Below are 20,102 nucleotides of genomic sequence, written 5' to 3' on the forward strand. Positions count from 1 at the left end.
GCCGCGGTGTCGGGGGGGGGGGGGGGGGCCGCGCCGCACGGGGGGCGCGGCCCGGGGCCCGGACTCCGCCTGCCGCCGCCGCGTAGGCCTAGGGCGCCGGGGCGCCGCTGGTGGGGCTTCTGCCTGAGCCGGGCCGCCGCGGCGGGGCTCCGAGGGGCCGCCCAGGGCCCGACCCCGACCGCGACCCCGGCCGCGCGGCTGCGGAGTCCCCTGGGGACGTCTCCGGGTGCGAGGTTGGCCCGAGAGGGCCCTGGGGTGACCGAGGCGCCTATTTTTAGCTGGGCCTCGGGGCCCCCAGGAGGAAGGCGGATTACCGCCGCCTCGGCCGCCGGACAGAGGGAGCCCGTCCCCGGGCCGGAGCTGGGCCATGCTTACGCCATGCTGCCCCTCCGGATACTGAGGGGACCGGCGCTGGCCGCCTTCCCAGGCCCGCTCCCACCGCCGAGTGCGTGTCCCCGGGTCGCGGCGGGGGGCGGTTGGGGCTGGGAAGGCGGCGTGAGGGGACTTGGGGAAAATGTGTGGCCCGCCCTCGAGACGCGGGGGAAGTTACCCCTTCCTCTCCCCGAGGGGTGTGTCCTTCCTCAGTGGCTCCCCCCCTCCTCCCCTCCCCCTCCCTCCCCCTCCCCCCTCCTTTTCCAACAATGAGATTTTTTGGCGTTTGGGCATCTCGGCCGAAAACCAAACCGGCAGCCTAGAAAAGTCGTTGGGTAATCAGACACCTGGGGTGGGATGTGCCGCCGCGCACGTCTGTCTCGAAGGAGCGTGTGTGCCGCGGAGACGAGCGGCTCCCGTCGCGGGGGAGCGGCATCCTGACCCCGGCCAGCTGCAGCTTGCTCAGGTGAAAGAGGGCTGTTGAATGTTAGCCATTCCTTCGCTCCGGAGGGAGGGAGGGAGGGAGGAATCGAAATTCGCAGTCGGGCCTGGATCAGAAGAGGATTCCTTAGCAGACCTGTGAATAAGCACTGCCTAAAAGAGCTAGCTGTTCAGAGTTGTGGTTTTTTTCTTTTTTTTCTTTTTCTCTTTTTCTTTTTCTGAGATGCTTTGTGGAAAGTCCTGAAAATTTTGGACACCCGTACCCTGCCGTAGATCAGTACCTTGAGGTAAACGAAGCATGTCGAATTGCACAGAAATAGACCTAAAGTTTGAATTCTTGCTAAATTAGGTTGCGCTTTTTCTCTCTACCTCACCTAGCCGGCAAATGGCAACACTGTCTCCGGCTTGGCCAAAAAACGGTTTCTCAGGAGAAACGGAATGATCTTCCCAAGGATAACACTGAGCACTCTGGAGTTGACCTGTATTTGGGATGGATACCCTGCTTTACTACCGACTTGCGTGTTTACTGTGTTCTCTAAGAAACAAGCTGCCCCCGTCTCCTTTTAGTTCTAGGATCTAACAAGACATAGCTGGGCTTATTGTTTGTAGGTTCTAAGAAAAAAATCCATTTTCCTCTGTAACGTTGAATTAGAAATGACTTTTCTAATTTGGCTGCATGAGCAGTCATAACAGTATCTCTGTCAGGTGTGCTTGGAGAATGAAGTGTTTACCTTTCTGAGACTCATACTGAAACTTAAAATACAGGAAAGCCTAATGAAAAATTTTCTTCAATGTATTTAAGCACTTTAAAATGATAAAGGACAAAAAAAAAATGATACAGGACATCCAGTATTACTTAACTCTTTCTTGAAGACTCAGGGTCAACATTATGAATAGCCATTAATAGGACTTTTTTCTGTATCATCCCTTAGCATCAGTGTCGCTTCTGCTTGATGTGGATGTTTTCTTCAGTCTCTCATCCCAAGTCTTCTAGTTTGTAGGCTTGAGTCTACTTTCAGTAGGGAAAACGTTTTAATAATTAGATGTGAAATAACAGTCAATATAGCTTTTCTAAAGGGCCTGAGAAGTGAAAGCTTTTTTGAGGCTTAACTTCTAAAGGATTCGTGTTAAGATTGTTATACTGTTACTAAAGTAAAAATTGAATTTTACTTGAAAAAATATGGAAGATGTACTTTTAATTGAATGTTTATTATAATTTTTGTATAGCAAAGAAAGTTGTAATCTAAAAGATCTCATAATACATTGTAAAAATTTAAATTGTTAGTAAACTTAATGTTTCCAGGAAGGTTTTGGGTTTTTTAGGGAATCTGACTTCTAATATGTAATAAAGAAATGGAGAGACCGTGCTTTGCAGGAACATTCAATTATTTGAGGTTAACATCTTAGAAACTGCTTGTTCTTGTACTCTTTGTTTTTATGTTATTTCGAAGTATATAACTATATAGTTAAGATTTAGTTAAATCCAGAGTATGCCTAGAGGTTAGAAGCAAGTAACTGGTTCTCTATAAATGAGATTAATCACTCATGCATAAATAGAGTTTCACTGCTTTCTTTTTCAATTTTTGTGAACATGACTTTGGATGTTCTGATCTGAAAAATGTTTATGTGCAAATCAAAGGGAAAACATTGGTTTAGATAAGGGTATAAGCTACTTTTTCTATAAACAGAATTAAATGGGAAAAATCTTAAATACTATGAACCTAAGGAGTTTGATTAACTTAACCTGCTGTATCTGAACTCTAGAAAAAGAAAAGTAATGACAATTTATAATTGTTTGCATGCCAGACTGTTGACTTGCTATTTAAATATATATATATATATATATATATATATATATATATATAATATATATTGGTCTTTGATAGAGAGAGAGCACTGCAAACCATTTAGGCTATCCTCTCCTCCAATAGTATAGACTTTATTTATTTATTTATTTATTTATTTTTTAAATTTTTATTTATTTATGATAGTCACACAGAGAGAGAGAGAGAGGCAGAGACATAGGCAGAGGGAGAAGCAGGCTCCATGCACCGGGAGCCTGACGTGGGATTCGATCCCGGGTCTCCAGGATCGCGCCCTGGGTCAAAGGCAGGTGCCAAACCGCTGCGCCACCCAGGGATCCCTAGTATAGACTTTAATGTTAAAAAGATAAAATAGGCAAAATGTACTTTTAGTACTAAGAGTAGTTTTAGTAGAGACTCCCAATAGGAAATAGAATATTCTTAGTAATTATTTAAGAAATGTTCTCCTCCTTTTGAAAACGTTGTGATTTGCTATTTTACTTGTCACCTTAACTGCTACAAGTGGATTAAGAACTTTTAACTTAAATCTGGTTTCAGAAAATGATTTGTACAGTAAGTGGAACTTAATTGGTTTATATTCCCCTCCTTCCAGGACATTGCTTTTGGATTTCTCTCACTAATTGCTTTGGTCTTTCTGCCTTATGATTCATCCTCTACTCTTGAAGTGGAAGTGTTGAGGCCTTGGTTCACTTTTCTTTTTATATTCCCTGGTTATCTCATCCAGTGTCATGGCTTTAAATACCTATATGCTGATGGCTTCCATATTTATATTTCCAAGCCAGGCTTTCCTTCTTTACTGCAGACAACCTGTTCTGCATTTCCTTTTGTAGTTGAAGTAGTCCACTCAAACTGACCTTCCATTTTTCCCTTTAAACCCTGCGGTCTGGTCTGCTCTATCGCATTTGATGGCAGCCCCACCCAACATTCAGGCAAAGGAAAAAAAAAAAAGTTGGAGTCACTCCTGATTTACTCTTTTGTTGGTTACACTTGACTTTCTCATCTTGGGGAATATATCCAGAATAAAGTCACTTCTTACCACCTGTATTGCTTGCTAGGTTGGTTCAAGCCATTTTATCTTTACCTAGATTTCTGCAATTAGCCTCCTGACTGGTCTTCCTGCTTCTTCACTAGCTCCCTAGGTCTCTTTCAACTCAGCAAACAGATCCTATCACTTCTCAAAACACTGCAGTGACTTCTCCTATGCAGAGTAAAGGCCAAAGTCCGTATGGCCCGCAATGCCTTATAGAATCTACTCTTCCTATTCTTTACTTCTCAAGTTAGCTACTACTCTGCCTCCTGCTTATTTCCCTCCAGCCCCACTGGCTGTCATAAGGCCTTTAAATTGACTGTTGTCCTTCCTTGGATCACTTTTTGCCTAAGATATCAGCATGGCCAACTCCTTCAAATCTTTGTCCTTCTAATTTTTTTTTTTGTTTTTTTAAGATTTTTATTTATTTATTCATGAGAGAGAAAGAGAGGCAGAGACACAGGCAGAGGGAGAAGCAGGCTCCGTGCAGGAAGCCGGATGTGAGACTTGATCCCAGGTCTCCAGGATCACGCCCTGGGCTGAAGGCAGCGCTAAACCACTGGGCCACCGGGGCTGCCCCAAATGTTTTTAAAAAAGTCTAACTGCTTTATTTAAATCTGCATTCCCCTGTGGTGCCTGGGTGGCTCAGTTGGTTAAGCATTCAGCTCTTGGTTTTGGCTCACGTGGTGGTCTCAGGGTGGCAAGATGGAGCTCCCTAGTCAGACTCTGCACTCAGCTGGGGAGTCTGCTTGAATTAGTCTGCTGGAGATTTTCTCTCTCTCTCCCTCTGTCCCCCCTCCCCACCCACCTCACCCCATGCATGTGCACATGGGTTCTCTCTCTCAAATAAATCTTTTTTTTTTTTTTTTTTTTAAATTTTTTTATTTATTTATGATAGTCACAGAGAGAGAGAGAGAGGCAGAGACACAGGCAGAGGGAGAAGCAGGCTCCATGCACCGGGAGCCCGATGTGGGATTCGATCCCGGGTCTCCAGGATCACGCCCTGGGCCAAAGGCAGGCGCCAAACCGCTGCGCCACCCAGGGATCCCTCAAATAAATCTTTAAAAAGGATAAAGCTGCACTCCCCTATTTAGTGGTCCCTATATCCTGCTCTGTTTTCTTCATGGCACTTGCCACCTTCCAACACACTATATAATTTCCTTGTTGATTGTATTCATTCGCTCTCTTTTCTGCCCCAAACGTATACTATAATGTAACCTCTGTGAAGGCAGGGCCATTTGTCTGTTTTGTTTATTGATGGATCCTAAGAGTCTTGGGCAGATGTTCAATAAAGATTTATTAAATAACTATCTGTTCATTATATGTGAATTAATTCCTTATCCTGCAGTTTCTTACTATGATACCTCATTCTTGAACACATATAGTTTTCAGTTTGCTCATTTCCTAGGAACAGAGAACCAAAGAAAAGTGGCAGGAGGCCTCTGGGAATACCTTGGTGGAGGTAGTGATGTGGAACTCTTCTGGACCTTCCCTCTGTGATTAGGCTCATTGGTTAGGTAACTTAAAAAGTTGGTTAAAACACAAACTCAAATATTTGTGTACCTTAAGTGTTTTGTTTTAACTTAAAACATTTATTTTTGTCTTTCTTTTTATTTGGATCAATCTCTTGTCTTTAGTAGGGGTTCCTGATCTTTTTTTCTATAAATCGTACCCTAAAAGCATTGCCTTTGGTTTCTAGTATTTGTTTCTTTAAAATGGAATGAAAATGTAGGCACTGGGAAACTTTCCAAGTCAAAAATCATTCTGGATTTTCCACTCATTCATCAAGGCCTTCCAAAGAATGTAACATAGTTTTAAAAGAAATAACAGCTTCTGTTTTTATTCTACTATTTAATGATTTTATAGAAATAAGTGAGTGTATAGGAGAGTAGACTGCTCACCAGGAACATTTAGCTTTCTGTAGACACCAGCCCATGTATTTTTACCAAGGGGAAGGATGTCAGTACTCCAGTGAGAGAGGTCCTTTAAGATAGCTTCCATATTGAATACATTTCATAAGGGCCATAGCTTCTTAGCCTACAATTACTAGAGGAAAATGTCCTTAATCCACATTTCTTTATTTTGACTGGTTAGTTAAAATGTATGATTAGTTATCAGAACTTAAATGATTTTTAGTAATTGTCTATCAAGAGGCCTGATGTTATGCTACATTCTCACTGGAGAACATGGGACAATTATTACTTATTTTTGCGCATGAGTCATTTAAGTTGCCAGGGAAACAGTCTGGTCTAGTGAAATAAGCTAGAAGTCCATACGTAGAGATCTACAGGTCTTAAACTTTAATAACTCCCAGATTTTATGCAAGTTTCTTTTTTTCACTATGTATAATGTGTGGCGTAATGGAAAAAGCATGGGTACTAGGGAGTCTGAAGAGCTTAGTTTTGGTTTTGCTAGTTAGTACCCCTTACTGTGTGTTAACCTCCCTAAGGCTCATTTGCCTGGCTTGTATTATCTTACTAGTTGCTACATAAGGGATAGCTAATTATTAGAGTGCTTATTTGCTGTAAGTCTCTGTTAACACTTTAGGTGCAGAACTATATTTTGTCATTTCAAACAATTTTATATGAGACAGGTACTATTTGGTGGAAACTAGGGAGATAGGTTTAATAATTTGTCCAGAGAGCAAGTAAGAGGAAGAACCTGAATGTGAACTGAGGTATTCTGATTCTAGAGTCCATCCTCACTCATTGAGCTGTTTTGTAAGAATGCTTTCTAAACAATAATAACAACAAACCACCACCAATAATAATAATGGAGTGTTTGGCTGGCTCAGTTGGTGGAGTGTGCCACCCTTTTTTTTTTGGAGTGTGCCACTCTTGATCTTGGGGTCATGAGTTCAAGCCCCACGTTGGGCATAGAGATTACTTAAAAGTAAATAAAGTACTGTCTCTGTGCAATTTTCTGTTAGGTGTTAGAAAGCTACATTAATGTTACAGATTTTTTTATATTTCTTTTTAGAAAATAGGTAGACTGTGATCTTTTTAGATTCCAAGAAGTCTTTTCAGTTTCAGTTCCTATGAGTATGTATTATGAGTTACTGCCATGTGATCTTGTAGGCATTGCTCAGTGGTTATATCAGAAAGGCCAACTGTTGTCACCCCATTTAAAATATATACTCTATTTTTTATCCCAGCCTTACATTTTTTCATTGATTAGTTACTACCTAACATTGTAGTATTGTTTATTTATATGCTTGATAGCTGTGTCACTTATAAGCACTATGACATAGGAACTTTGTCTTGTTTACTACTGAATTATATTTCTGGTAGATGGCATTTTTTTTTTTTTTTTTTTTTTTTTTTTATTCATGAGAGACACAGAGAGAGAGGCAGAGACACAGGCAGAGGGAGAAGCAGGCTCTGTGCAGGGCACTTGATGCGGGTCTCTGTCCCGGGACTCCAGGATCATGGCCTGGGCCGAAGGCAGGTGCTAGACTGCTGAGCCATCCAGGGGTCCCAAGTGGGTGGCATTCGATTTGATGATGAATGAGTTGCTTGATTGAACATGATTGGGACTCACTGAGCCTTCTGCTAGTTCTTTGTGCCATTCTCCTTTATAGTATTGCTAGTTGATTTACGTGAAATGCCGTGTAAAATGAGACTTCGAGAGTAAGGGTTTCTGGGTTACTCTTGAGAGCTGAATGGAAAACTACTTAATACACGAATTTCAGCAAAAATATATCTGTGCACAGTTCCAGTTAACTTTGTTGATCAGTAATGTAAGTGTTCTGAGTAAAATGTATACATAATTTAGTGATTACATGTGTTGAGATCTAGTTATCTTTGAAATAAACTTGAACAAGCTAAGCTGTACATCGAAAGCTCTCAAGTGTTCTGAATGCTGTGTTGCTGAACGTTTAAGATGTTTTCTTATATTTTTAATATCCACACACAGGTTAAATTCATTTATGTTGCTTCTGACCTGTACTTACTTAGTTTATTGGGAAGTTATGTTTATTTGAAATGTGCTCTATAATTCTTCTACAGTTTTTATAACTTGAATGTCTGAGGTTGACTGACGTTTTTGATTTCTGTGATGTGAATTTCTCAAGCTTGTCATATCATTTGGTACTCTTCATTTCTGGGTAGTTTCAGGTACTATGGTGTATAATACTTGTGGTTGGTACACTGTTCCTGATGAATGGGAGTCATTTCTTAAAGCGCTTTGAGCTTGACCTAGATGTTAACTGTAATTTTAAGTTTAAATTGGATCCTTTGTAAAAGTGACTTCGTTCTTTTGCTCCTTTGGTGGTTGGGGGTGGGGGAGTGTCTGAAAAATTACATTTAGTTTTAACTTGAATGAAGTCTTTCTGGACTTGAAATTTTTGGGGTACTTTTCAAGTAAAATATACACTTAAGATTAGCCTTGGAATTATATAACCCATATATATTCCATAGCCTTGGAAGATATAACCCATGCATTTACCTTCTCCGATAGGGGTAGGGGATAAAAGAAATACTTTATAAATAAACATAGAATAACTGTAAAATTCAGTAAGGCTGAATTCTTGTCTCCTTGTTTCGCATTATTTATCTGGCATAAATGAGTAATTATATTCTATATGCTTTCAGTTTTATTTAAGCAAAACATCCCAGCAGCATTTAAAATAACATACTGCTTTTCAAAAGATTTTATTTATCTTTTTAAAAGTAATCTCTGGGGATCCCTGGGTGGCGCAGCGGTTTGGCGCCTGCCTTTGGCCCAGGGCGCGATCCTGGAGACCCGGGATCGAATCCCACATCGGGCTCCCGGTGCATGGAGCCTGCTTCTCCCTCTGCCTATGTCTCTGCCTCTCTCTCTCTCTCTCTGTGACTATCATAAATAAATAAAAAAAATTACAAAAAATAAAAGTAATCTCTACACCCAGCATAGGGCTTAAATTCACAACCCCCAAATCAAGAGTCAAATCACTTTACCAACTGAGCCACGTGGTGCCTCTAAAATAACATACTACTTTTTGTGAGGGAGTTTCAGCAGTTATTACTTTGGGTTACTATATCTGATTTCTTAAGGTAGCTTTGTGCTAGTCAAGAAAATCCTGGGTATTTTTGTAAAGATTTTAGAACTTTCTTATATTTTGAAGTATTTGCTTTAAAAAAAATTTTTTTTTAAAAAAATTAAAAAGGGAAGTGGGGGTTGGATTTGTTCTGTAGTATAACTTTCGAGAGGTGCTTAGCACTGTCATAATTTATAAAATTAAGAAGCAGGAAAGCATATGCCTGTTTGCTTGTTACATAGATTTATTTATTTATTTAAAAGATTTTATTTATTTATTCATGAGAGACAGAGAGAGACAGAGACGGGAGCAGAGACACAGGCAGAGGGAGAAGCAGGCTCTATGCAGGGAGCCTGACGCTGGACTTGATCCTGGGTCTCCAGGATCACACCCTGGGCTGATGGTGGCGCTAAATCGCTGAGCCACCCGGGCTGCCCAGATTGTTAGTTTTAAATTTATGTTTACCTCTTTGTACTTGTTATCTTTTTATTTTGTTGAGAGTTAAAACATATTGAATGATTCAGGTATACAAGAGACTGTCTAGAATTTAAAGATTAAATATAAAAGAAATAGCCCTGTACCAAATACCTGTGTACCTTTCATCAGTTTTATTTAAAATTTTTTCTTTTAAAATTAAGTACATAAAAATATTCATAAAATATATGTAAGATAAAGAGTAAGGATATAGTGAAGAGCCTGTACCTAATATCCAGTTAAGAATGTTATCCTTTTAATTTTTTTTTTTTTAGTTTTGCCACATATATTCCTAACTTTTTTTTGTTTTGTTTTTGAACTTTATAAATGAGATCCTTCTGAATGAGTTTATTTACAACTTCTGTTTACCCTTAGCTTTATGGTCCTGATATTCTTCTACCATGTTATATATAGCTCTTATTCATTCACTTTCACTGCTGCATGGAGATTTCATTGTGTGAGTATTTTTCACTTTATTACCTGTTCATGGGCATTTCGGTGGTTTCCAAATTGGCAAATACTAAAGTTAGATACCCTAATGAAATGATCCCTTGTGGATTCTGCACTAATGCTTACTGAGAGGAGACATATTTTCTAATGTGTACTGGCCATTTTTTTCTTTTCTCTGGAATGGCTGTTTATCTGTTTGTTTTTTTAAAAGATTTTATTTATTTATTCATGAGAGACACAAAGAAAGGCAGAGACATAGGCAGAGGGAGACACAGGCTCCCTGCGGGGAGCACCATGTGGGACTTGATCCCAGGACCCCAGGATCATGACCTGAGCCAAAGGCAGATAGGTGCTCAACCACTGAACCACCCAGGTGCCCCTGTTTTTCCTTTTTGATTGACAGGAGTTCTGTATATGTTCTGAATATGTTCTTTGCTGATTAGTATCACAAATGTCTTCTCTCACTTTGTGACTTGTCATCTTTTTTTTTTTTTTTTGGTCTTCTTGTATAGTGTGTTAATAAAAGTTAAAATTTTTAATTTAGTTGAATTTATCAGTATTTTCCTTTTACGATTTATACTTTGTGTCTTAGGAAATCTTTCTCTACCTCAATGTTATAAAGGTACTCTTATATGTCCTTTTATGTTGTCTTTCACAATTCTTTGCCTAGAATTGATTTTTATTTCTTCTTTTTTATGCTACTGTTTTCTCTAAAATTTTACTGCTTAGCATTTCAGTTTGTTTTTTAAGGCTAAAATGTGTGAATTTACTAGATGCTTTGAAATAAGTCTTTGAGTTAATAGTTTTGTGCACGGTCTATAGCTTGCTTTTAGAGTTGTAAGAAAATAATTATGTAAGAATGTTAAAGTATGGATAAAGTATAGGTAACTTTTTTTTTTTTAAAGATTTTATTTATTTATTCGTGAGAATACACAGGGAGGAGAGAGAGAGAGGCAGAGACACAGGCAGAGGGAGAAGCAGGCTCCATGCAAGGAGCCTGACGTGGGACTTGATTTCAGGTCCCCAGGATCACGCCCTGGGCTGCAGGCGGCGCTAAACCACTGAGCCACTGGGGCTGCCCAAAGTATAGGTAACTTGAACATCTTCACTCACCCCATGTGACATTATAAGAGATTTGTAAACATTTTAGTGATGCCAGTGTTTGTATGTGGTTTTCCTGAATTGTTATGGACATTGTTGTGAAGTAGTCTGGTTAATTATTTCTCTTTGTGCTTGGTATTTTGCAATTTCACCACAGTGCCCTGTAAGTGTGGACAAACTTATCTATATCCAACTAGTATTAAGGGTATATGTATAATTTGAGGAATCCAATCTTTCAAGTTAGGAAAATTCTTGGCTCTTTAAATATGGCTTGTTATTTTCACTTCTCTTTTGAAAGACCTAAGTGGGGTCTTTGTATGTTAATTGCTCTTTCAGTTTTTTTCCCTTTGTTTTTTTATGCCTCATACTAGGTGAATTCAGTCAGTACTCTGTAGTAGTTTCCAATTCTGCTCTGTTCAGCGTAGACTTCCATTTTGTCTGTTGAATCTATATGCCAGGATCTACAGTTTTCATTTCTTAGATTTGGGAGTTGCTTTTTCAAATACACCTGTTTCCGTTCTTTTTTTTTTTCTCTGTAATCTTTTTGCTACTTTAAAAAAGGAATCTCTTATCTCTCTAACATCTTCAACTTGTTCAAATTTAAAAATCTTTGTGAAGACTATTTTATAAAACTAATACCATTTGGTGTTAATTAACTTTATTGACCCCACCCCCATCAATTTCTTCCTGTGGTTTGGAATTTTGGTTTGTTAGGCTTGGAGATTTTTTAACACTTTTTTTTTTTTTCCATCAGTGCTAACTCCCTGTACCATTCTAAGTTATTATCAGTTTCACCCAGACTCACTATACCTCTAGTCACAGTAAAAAGAAAAAGAAAGAAGTGGTTATAAGTGTTTTTAATATACAATCATGTACTAAGAATAAGAAAGGAGAAGATAATATATATGTGTGTGTGTATGTGTGTGTGTATATATATGTATATATATCTATTGCTCTTATTAAAAATAGAAGAGAATGTGTGTGTGTGTGGGGTACCTAGATGGCTCAGTTGGTTAAGTGTCTGCCTTTGGCTCAGGTCATGATGTTAGAGTCCTAGGATGGAGCCATGCTCGGCGGGAAGCCTGCTTCTCCTGCTGCCTCGTGCCTCTCACGCTCTCTCGCTTTCTCTGTCAAATAAATAAATCTTTAGAAAAAATGGCTTTAAAAAAGTAGAAGAGAAATGAAATCTAAATGATGGTTACTTATGGGGGAGAGAAGCATAGTGTAGAAAGTACAAGAGTATAATCCATGCTTTGAATTTTCTTTTTTCTTAAGACTTGACTTTGGAGCCATTTAAATATTTTACATAATTATTAAACAAAAATTTAAAAATCTCTACAAGTCAAAGTTAAGTGAAACCACTGAATCTTACTCGTATTCACTTGGTGAACACCAGAGTGAACTATGCCGTGTGACTTTAAAACCTGGTAACTTGACTATATGTCCCAATTAGAATGTACTCTGGGAAGAGAATGGAAGGATGGCAAAAAAGGAAAGCAAGTTGAACTATTACAGTCATAATCTTGGTAGTAACATATACATTGTTATTCCAGTACTAAGTAATGTGTGCATTGTGGGCCAAATGAAATGAGTGATTACATTGGTATTGTTGAAAACAGATTTTTGCCATTGTTGAAAACTGATGTAGTGTTAAGGTCAGTGAAATATGTAGAAATGCTATAGTACTAAGTTTGAATGAAAGGATCTGTATGAGTCATGCAGTAATTTAGCTTATTAAAAATGTATGCATTTTTTGGCTCTGTTGACTAAAAAGACCTAGAAGCAATGATCAACCTATTAACAAAAAAACACTCCTGGTACCTATATTGTAGTCTTTAAATACCTTTCATGACAAAAGTAAACTAGTGCTTAGAGTGGGCATTTTCTAAGGCAGGAAATGTATAAGACTGAACCTACAAATTAAAGATTACTTTCTGTGTTACAATATTACTATAAGGTTATAGAGAGAACACATGTTATATATTTAAAACAACACACATTTATTATACCATGGTTTCTGTGGGTCAGGAGTTTGCTTAACTGGGTCCTTGCTTAACTAGATCTACAGTGTTTCACGAAACTGTTACCAAGTTGACCAGGGCTGGGGCCCCATCTGAAGCTTAGGCTAGGGAAAGATCTGCTTCCATGTTCAAGTGGTTGGTGGTAGTATTCATTTCCTTGAAAGTTGCCCGAGTGAAAGCCTCAGTTTCTTGCTAGTTGTTGTCCAGGCAGCTGACTTAGCTCCTTGCCATATGGCCATTTTTCATAGGCAGCTTACAGCATGGCAGCTTGCTTCTTCAAAGCCGTTGAGGGAGAGAAAGTGTCCTAATAAAATGGGTTATAGTCTTAGGTAACATCATGTATATGTAATCCTTTAGATCCTATTACCTTTCCCCTACTTTATTGATTAGAAGCAAGTTACAGGTCTCACACTTAATAGGAGGAGGTTGAACAAAGGTGAGACTACCAGGAGGCTGGGACCATGGGGACTACTCTATATGGTCTGTTTGTCACAGCCTAGAACATACCAGCAGCAATAGACAGACTCAAGGCTATGAGGGTAGTAGTGTCAAAACAACACAAGAGCCATCTTGAATTCCATTGGCCAGAAGGGGGGGAATTTGAACATCGATTAAGATAGTAATTAATTAATTGACAAATGAAATGTTTAACCTGTGAATTCATGATAACTAAACCTTAAAAAAACCTTTACTTAGTTGCTCTTGGTCCAGCTTATTATTTTGACACGTGGTAAATAAACATTTGTCCTATTCCCACAATTTGTGTTTCAGGGTAACCAAATGGATCAGGAGAGAAATTTCTATAGATGTAGTCTACCAAATCAAGAAAGAATGATAGAATATCACCATTTTGTATCTCTTAATGTTTAGGCAAAGATCACCAGTAGCTGCTATTGTCACTACAAAGGGGGAGACATCTGGACATTAGATACCTACTTTTAGAAGTATGCCATGCTGTCTATGCCATAGTCGTATATACAATCAAGTCATAATCCTGAATCTGATGTAGTCTTTATTTTTTTTAAACATTTATTTATTTGAGGTAGTTCACACAGGAGAGGAGCAGAGGGAGAGACTCCTGAGCATGAGGGGCTTGATCTCATGACCCTGAGATCAGAACCTAAGCCAAAACCAAGAGTAGTCACTTAACAGACTGTGCCACCTAGGTGCCCCCTGATGGAGCCTTTAAATTTACCAATTTATGGGAAATAAAAGGATAAAAACTTGTTAAATACTATGAAGATACCATCCACAAAATTCATACTGGGAATCCCTACAGGACCAACTCCCTGGTTCTTCCACCTCCCCAAATTCTGAGAACAATAAACCGAATAATAAAAAGAGAAGCCTAGGTGATAAAATGAATCAGTCAACACAGAATAACTGAAAAGATATTTTTTTTTTTTTTTGAAAAGATATTTACAAAGTAGTTGGGGAGATATGAATACTGGCTTAATACTTGATAATAAGGAGTTGTTTAAAATTTTCTGTAAGGCTAGATGTTTTGTCCTTTTTCCTCTCCAGTTCAGAGCTTTTATAGAGCTGTAACTCTAGGTAATAGGTTTGCAGCCTGGTTATTTTTCATCTCTCTCTTTGCCTCCCCTCCTTCCCACTTTCTCCTCCTGCCCACAACATGTGTAACTCCTGTTCCCATTCCTACTCCTTGGTGTCAAGTAGTGATTCTGGTTCATTTCTGTTGCTGTTACCTGCAGGAGCTGAATACTTTTGCCTATTCTAGAGCCAGGATCTGGTCGTCACCTCCATTCTTTTCTACACTGCATTTAGGTATTGGTTACTGTTTTGGATTTTTATTGTTTCTGATTCAGGGAGATGTTATCTTAGTTTTGAGTTCAGCCATATCTTTGATGATCTTTATGTTTTTTCCATCATTTTAAGTGTTTGGGATAGAACCATCCTTATTGGAAATCTTCATCTTCATTATTACTTCTTATAATCCTAATTTCTTTTTTGATGCTTAGCTCAGTGTCCTGACTGCCCTAGTTCTGTTATCTGTTCTCTTTGCAAAACTCTGCCTTCTTTTAATCTTGTTGGGTATTATTTAACTCTATAAGAACAAATTGATTTTAGTGTCACACTGATTTGTTGTGATTGCAGTCAATGAAAATCCAAAAGCCTTGAAGTGTGATTCTTGTCATGGTAGTTGATCTCACTCATCTTATGTTTCTTTAGTCTGTTTTGGAGTGTAGGTATCCTTTGCTAGTCTAAGAGACTGAATAATTTTTGCAAGGTGAAACTGGTATCTCTTGCTCTCTGAACTCTTGGTTTCTTCTTCCTCAAACTCAGAATCACATGACCTATCCTTTGTTTAATGTCCTGAGTTCATTCTTGAAAACCTTGCTAAGTGAAAAGCCATTACATGGAGACATATTTCCATTAATTTTGATGGAGAATTATGCTGTTGTTCCATCTCAACCAACCAGTTTCATACATAAAAATATTAATTTAGCAGTGAAGATGAGTTTATGTAAATTTAAACAATTTGAAAATAAATACACTTTGAATGTAAAATGTAATTGATAAAATGAAGGTATATTGTACTTGCCAAAGGAAGAAGAGAAAACTTGGGTGGTGGTGGTTAGTGGAGCCGCACTCTTTGGAAAATCTATTATTTTTGTACCATTTTATTGACTAATGTCAGCCTTTTTGATGCTCAGGGTTATCTTGCATTTTTATCTGCACTTAAAAGTCTAATTATGGCACAGATCATCACCTTTAGAGGAATAAAGTCCTAACACGAGTCCTATAAACAGTATGGAAATAGAACATATGCAGAGAAGACTAAGGAGTTGTAGGAGATGACAGCTCTGTATTCCTCTTGATATGTATACAAAGCAGAATGCTCCGGGTTCACCTAATTTGTGTAGTTCAGCATACATATATATAACTGGAAGCCATTATGTTGAATAAGTTGTGTGTTTAGCTGAAATAATACTGAAATTTCATTATAGAATGTTTATTTTGTGTGTGTTTTAGGTGAGCAATCACTAATACCACACACACACACACACAAAAGCCCTTGTTAGAAAATTAGTACTTTTTGGGGCTCCTGGGTGACTCAGTCGGTTAGGTGTCTGCCTTCAGCTCAGGTCATGAATCTGGGATCCTGGGATTGAGTTCTGTGTTTGGTTCTCTGGTCATCAGGGAGTCTGCTCCTCCCTCTCCCTCTGCCTCATCTCCAGCTCGTGCTTGCTCTCTCTTTCTTCTCTATCTCAAATAAATAAAATCTTAAGGAAAGTAAAGTACTTTTCAAGAGCCATTTTGATGAAAACTAGTTAACTGAACTATTAATTATGTGAGGTAAGTCTGTAGACTGAAATAATGTTGTATCCTTCCTTATCTAAACTAGCTCTTGGAATTTCTGCTGTTTCAGCTAGGGGACTAAAAGAATTTGGTGGCAAAGTAGAAAATAAAAATCTTATTTTTTAAAAAGATTTATTTATTTTAGAGAGTGAGTGTGAGTGGGGGGAGGAGCAGAGGGAGAGAGAATCTCAAGCAGACTCCCCTCTGAGTGTGAAGCCTGTTTCGGGCTTGACCTCACCACCGTGAGATCATGACCTGAGCCAAAATCAAGAGTTGGATGCTTTACCAACTGGGCCACCCAAGTACCCTAAAAATCTTTTATGAAATATTATTTAGTTGGTTTATCCTTTGTTTTTCTCTTTTGAAATATTCTTACATTCACATCATTATAGACTGGCAAGTATTACTATCCAAAAATTGATTAAAATGTTAGTAAGTTCAGGCAAAGAACAGTCTTTTGATATGTTATTAAAACATTTTCTAAACCATTAACTGGCGACTTTGGGATATGATCATTTAATCATTTAACCATTAGATGGCAACTTTGAGATATGATCATTTAATCTTTTAACATTTAACTGATTTGTACTACCATTCAGCCATGTTCAGTATTTTCCTATTTTGTCTCCAGGGATAGCTTGTTTACTTTATCAACTGTTCTGCTAAAATCAGATATTCTATAATGTGTATTGGGTTTTCCTGATTCAGTAAGCCTTTTGTCTCAAAAAAAGGCATTGTAATGACTCTTTTATAGTGAATGACTTTTGATACACTTAAATTTTTTAGTGACACTGTCAGGATTTATCCACAATAACTTTACCAATTTTAGTTTGGCTACTTCCTGCTATGTTCAATACATGAGTGTTTTACTTTTTTTTTTTTTTTTTAAACTCTTCAGGCAGGGTACCTCTCCCTCTGCCTATGTCTCTGCCTCTCTCTCTGTGTCTCTCATGAATAGATAAAATCTTAAAATAGGAATCAGTATAGCTTAAAAAACCTCTCAGGCATCTTGTAATTAAAATAGAAGTCTTTCATGGATCTTGAAATTTAGGATTGTGGCAGCTATGTACTTTCTGTCTTTTGAAGGCAGTATCTAAGGTTGTGTAAACATAAGTTTCTAAGAACTGTCTGCAGAACAGGGTATCCATAGGATTGGAACATTTTCTTTTGGCTATATTTTATTTTATTTATTTTTTCCAGCATTACTGAGATGTAATTGACATAACATTAGGTAAATTTAAGGTGTAGAGTGTAATGATTTGATATACATATATTTTGCCAAATGATTATCACAATAAGGTTAGTAAACATATCCATCACCTCAGTGTTTTTTGTTTCGGGTGAGAACTCTTAAGATTCACTCTTTTTAGCAACTTCTAGTATGTAATAGAGTATTAACTGTAGTCACCATGTTGTACATTAGATCTCCAGAACATACTCATCTTGTAATTGGAAGCTAGTATCCTTTGACCACCTTTACTGATTCTCCCACATCTCTTTGTAACTACCAATCTACTTTCTGTATGTACAGGTTTGGATTTTTTATTTTTTATTTATTTTGTTTTTATTTTTATTTATTTTTATTTTATTTTTTTAGATTCCACATATAGGTGAGATGTTACAGTAGTTGTCTTTCTGTCTCACTTACTTCTCTTGGCATAATGCCCTTAAGGTCCATTCATGTTGCAAATGGTAGGATTTTCTTCTGTTTTATGGCTGAGTAATATTCCAGTGTGTGTGTGTTTTCTTTATCCATTCTTTTTTTTTTTTTAAGATTTAATTTCTTTATTCATGAGAGACACAGAGAGAGAGAGACATAAGAGGGAGAAGCAGGCTCCTCACAGGGAGCTCTGTGTGGGACTGGATCCCCAGACCTGGCTGGGATCACGCCCTGAGCTGAAGGCAGACACTCAATCGCTGGGCCACCCAGGAGTCCCTCTTTATCCATTTTCATTATCTATTCATCTCTCAACAGACACTTTGGTTGTTTCCAATTTTAGCTATTGTAAATAATGCACCAATGAACATGAAGGTGTAGCTATTTTTTTGAGATAGTGATTTCATTTCCATTGAATATACACCCAGAAATGGGATTGCTGGATTATATGGTAGTTGTATTTTTTTTAAAAAGATTTTATTTATTCATGAAAGAGAGAGAAAGAGAGAGAGAGAGAGAGAGGGACAGAGACAGAAGTAGACGGAGAAGCAGGCTCCATGCTGGGAGCCCGATGTGGGACTTAATCCCCAGACTCCAGGATCATGCCCTGGGCTGAAGGCAGGCGCTAAACCACTGAGCCACCCAGGGATTCCCGGTAGTAGTATTTTTAATCTTTGAGGAAACTCTGTACTGTTTTCCACAGTGGATGTACCAATTTACGTTCTACCAAAAGTGTACCAGGTATTTTCATATCCTCATCAGCACTTGTTATCTGGTCTTTTTGATAATAGCCATTCTGACAGGTGCAAGGTGATATATCATTGTGGTTTTGATTTTCATTTTCCTAATGACTAGTGATATTGAGTACCTTTCCATGTATCTGACCATTTATATATCTTCTTTGGGAAAATGTCCATTCAGATCCTTTGCCCATTTTTTAAATTAAAAATTTTTTTTTTTGCTATTGAGTTATGTAATTTGGACATTAACTCCTTCCTTGATAGTTTATATATATTTTGGACCTATTTTGTAGGTTGCTTTTTCATTTTGCTGTTTTTTTTTGCTATGCAGCAGCTTTTTAGTTTGATGTAGTCTTGTTGATTTTTGCTTTTGTCGGTTGTGCTTTTGGTGTCCCATCTAAAAATCACTGTCAACACCAATGTCAAGGAACTTTGTCCTATTCTTGTAGGGGTTTTACATTTAAGTCTTTAATTCATTTCTAACTGATGTTTGTGACTGTTGTAAGATTAGGGGTTCAGTTTCATTCTTTTACATGTGAATATCCAGTTTTCTCTGCACTATTTATTGAAGAGACTGTCTTTTCCCTATTGAGTTTTTTTTTAGCACCTTTGTCTAATGTTAGTTGACCAGAGAGATAATGTGTGAGCTTATTTCTGGGCTCTTGTTTCTGTTCAATTGCTTCACGTGTCTGTTTTTATTCTACTACCATACTGTTTTGATTACTATAGCTTTGTAGTATAGTTGTAAGTCAGGAAGTGTGATGCTTCCAGCTTTGTTCTTTCTCAAGATTACTTTGGGTATTCAGGGTCTTTTGTGGTTCCATATGAATTTAGGATTGTTTTTTCTATTTTTATAAGATGTACCATTAGAATTTTGATGAGATTGCACTGAATCTATAGATGTAAGGCTAGGACATTATGGATGCCATGAACATGTGATACCTTTCCGTTTATCTGTATCTTTAATGCTTTCATTGTCTTAGACCTTTCAGTGTACACACTTCCTGGTTATGTTTACTGAGTATTGTTTCTGGTGCTATTATAAATGGGATTGTTTTCTTGTGGCTATATTTTAGATTTCTGTTATTTGGTCACCTTTGAATCATTAAATATTTCTGTTGTCTGGAAGGGAGGCTTTGTAATCACAAATTTTGAAGGTTCACTATTCAATGTTTTCAATTATGTTAATTAGATAATTTATAAAGCAACTTGAAGAGTGTGGGAATTCAGTTGGTAAAATTTCAGAGACTTGAGTTTTTCTTGGAGATTGTTCTTAGGTAACTTTTCTCACTGTTTGTTGTTGTTGTTGTTGTTTAGGTTGCTTATTGGGAGTTAAAAGAATTGTATCAACAGCAAACAAAAACCAAAACAAAACTTCTTTTTCTTGGCTGTTGCAGGCTTAAGTGTTAAAATACAAAAGTTCCACTTCCAGTTTATGGTAGTTTTAGCTGGACTATTTGATTTTTAACTTTCTGTTATATATTCCGTCTTCATCTTCAAGAACATTATAATGAAGTCCATATTGTGATTAAAAGTCCTTGATTTTTTCAGAGTAGTAGTGAACACAGGATTAATGTGTATTGTATTTATGAAGGTTTATTTTGAAAGAAAATCCAAAGGGAGGGGCTCATAAGGATTACCTGTATAAAGCTATTTAT

The 20,102-nt window shown here is 37.9% G+C and overlaps 1 protein-coding gene across 2 annotated transcripts in view; it reads left to right on the forward strand.

Annotated features, from left to right (window-relative positions):
* Positions 1 to 20,102, forward strand: part of KTN1 (kinectin 1) — a 105,294-nt gene that overhangs the window by 308 nt on the left and 84,884 nt on the right. Inside the window, exon 1 of one of the 2 annotated variants that reach the window (XM_038544792.1) lies at positions 716 to 838. The exons of the other annotated variant lie outside the window; for it this stretch is intronic. The gene's annotated coding sequence lies outside the window, so the exon portion shown is untranslated. Of the gene's footprint in view, positions 1 to 715; positions 839 to 20,102 lie in introns of those variants that run through there. 2 annotated transcript variants of the gene reach the window in all.

The sequence above is a fragment of the Canis lupus genome, chromosome 8, assembly GCF_011100685.1.
Source record: "Canis lupus familiaris isolate Mischka breed German Shepherd chromosome 8, alternate assembly UU_Cfam_GSD_1.0, whole genome shotgun sequence".
In the NCBI taxonomy this organism is placed as follows: Eukaryota; Metazoa; Chordata; class Mammalia; order Carnivora; family Canidae; genus Canis; species Canis lupus.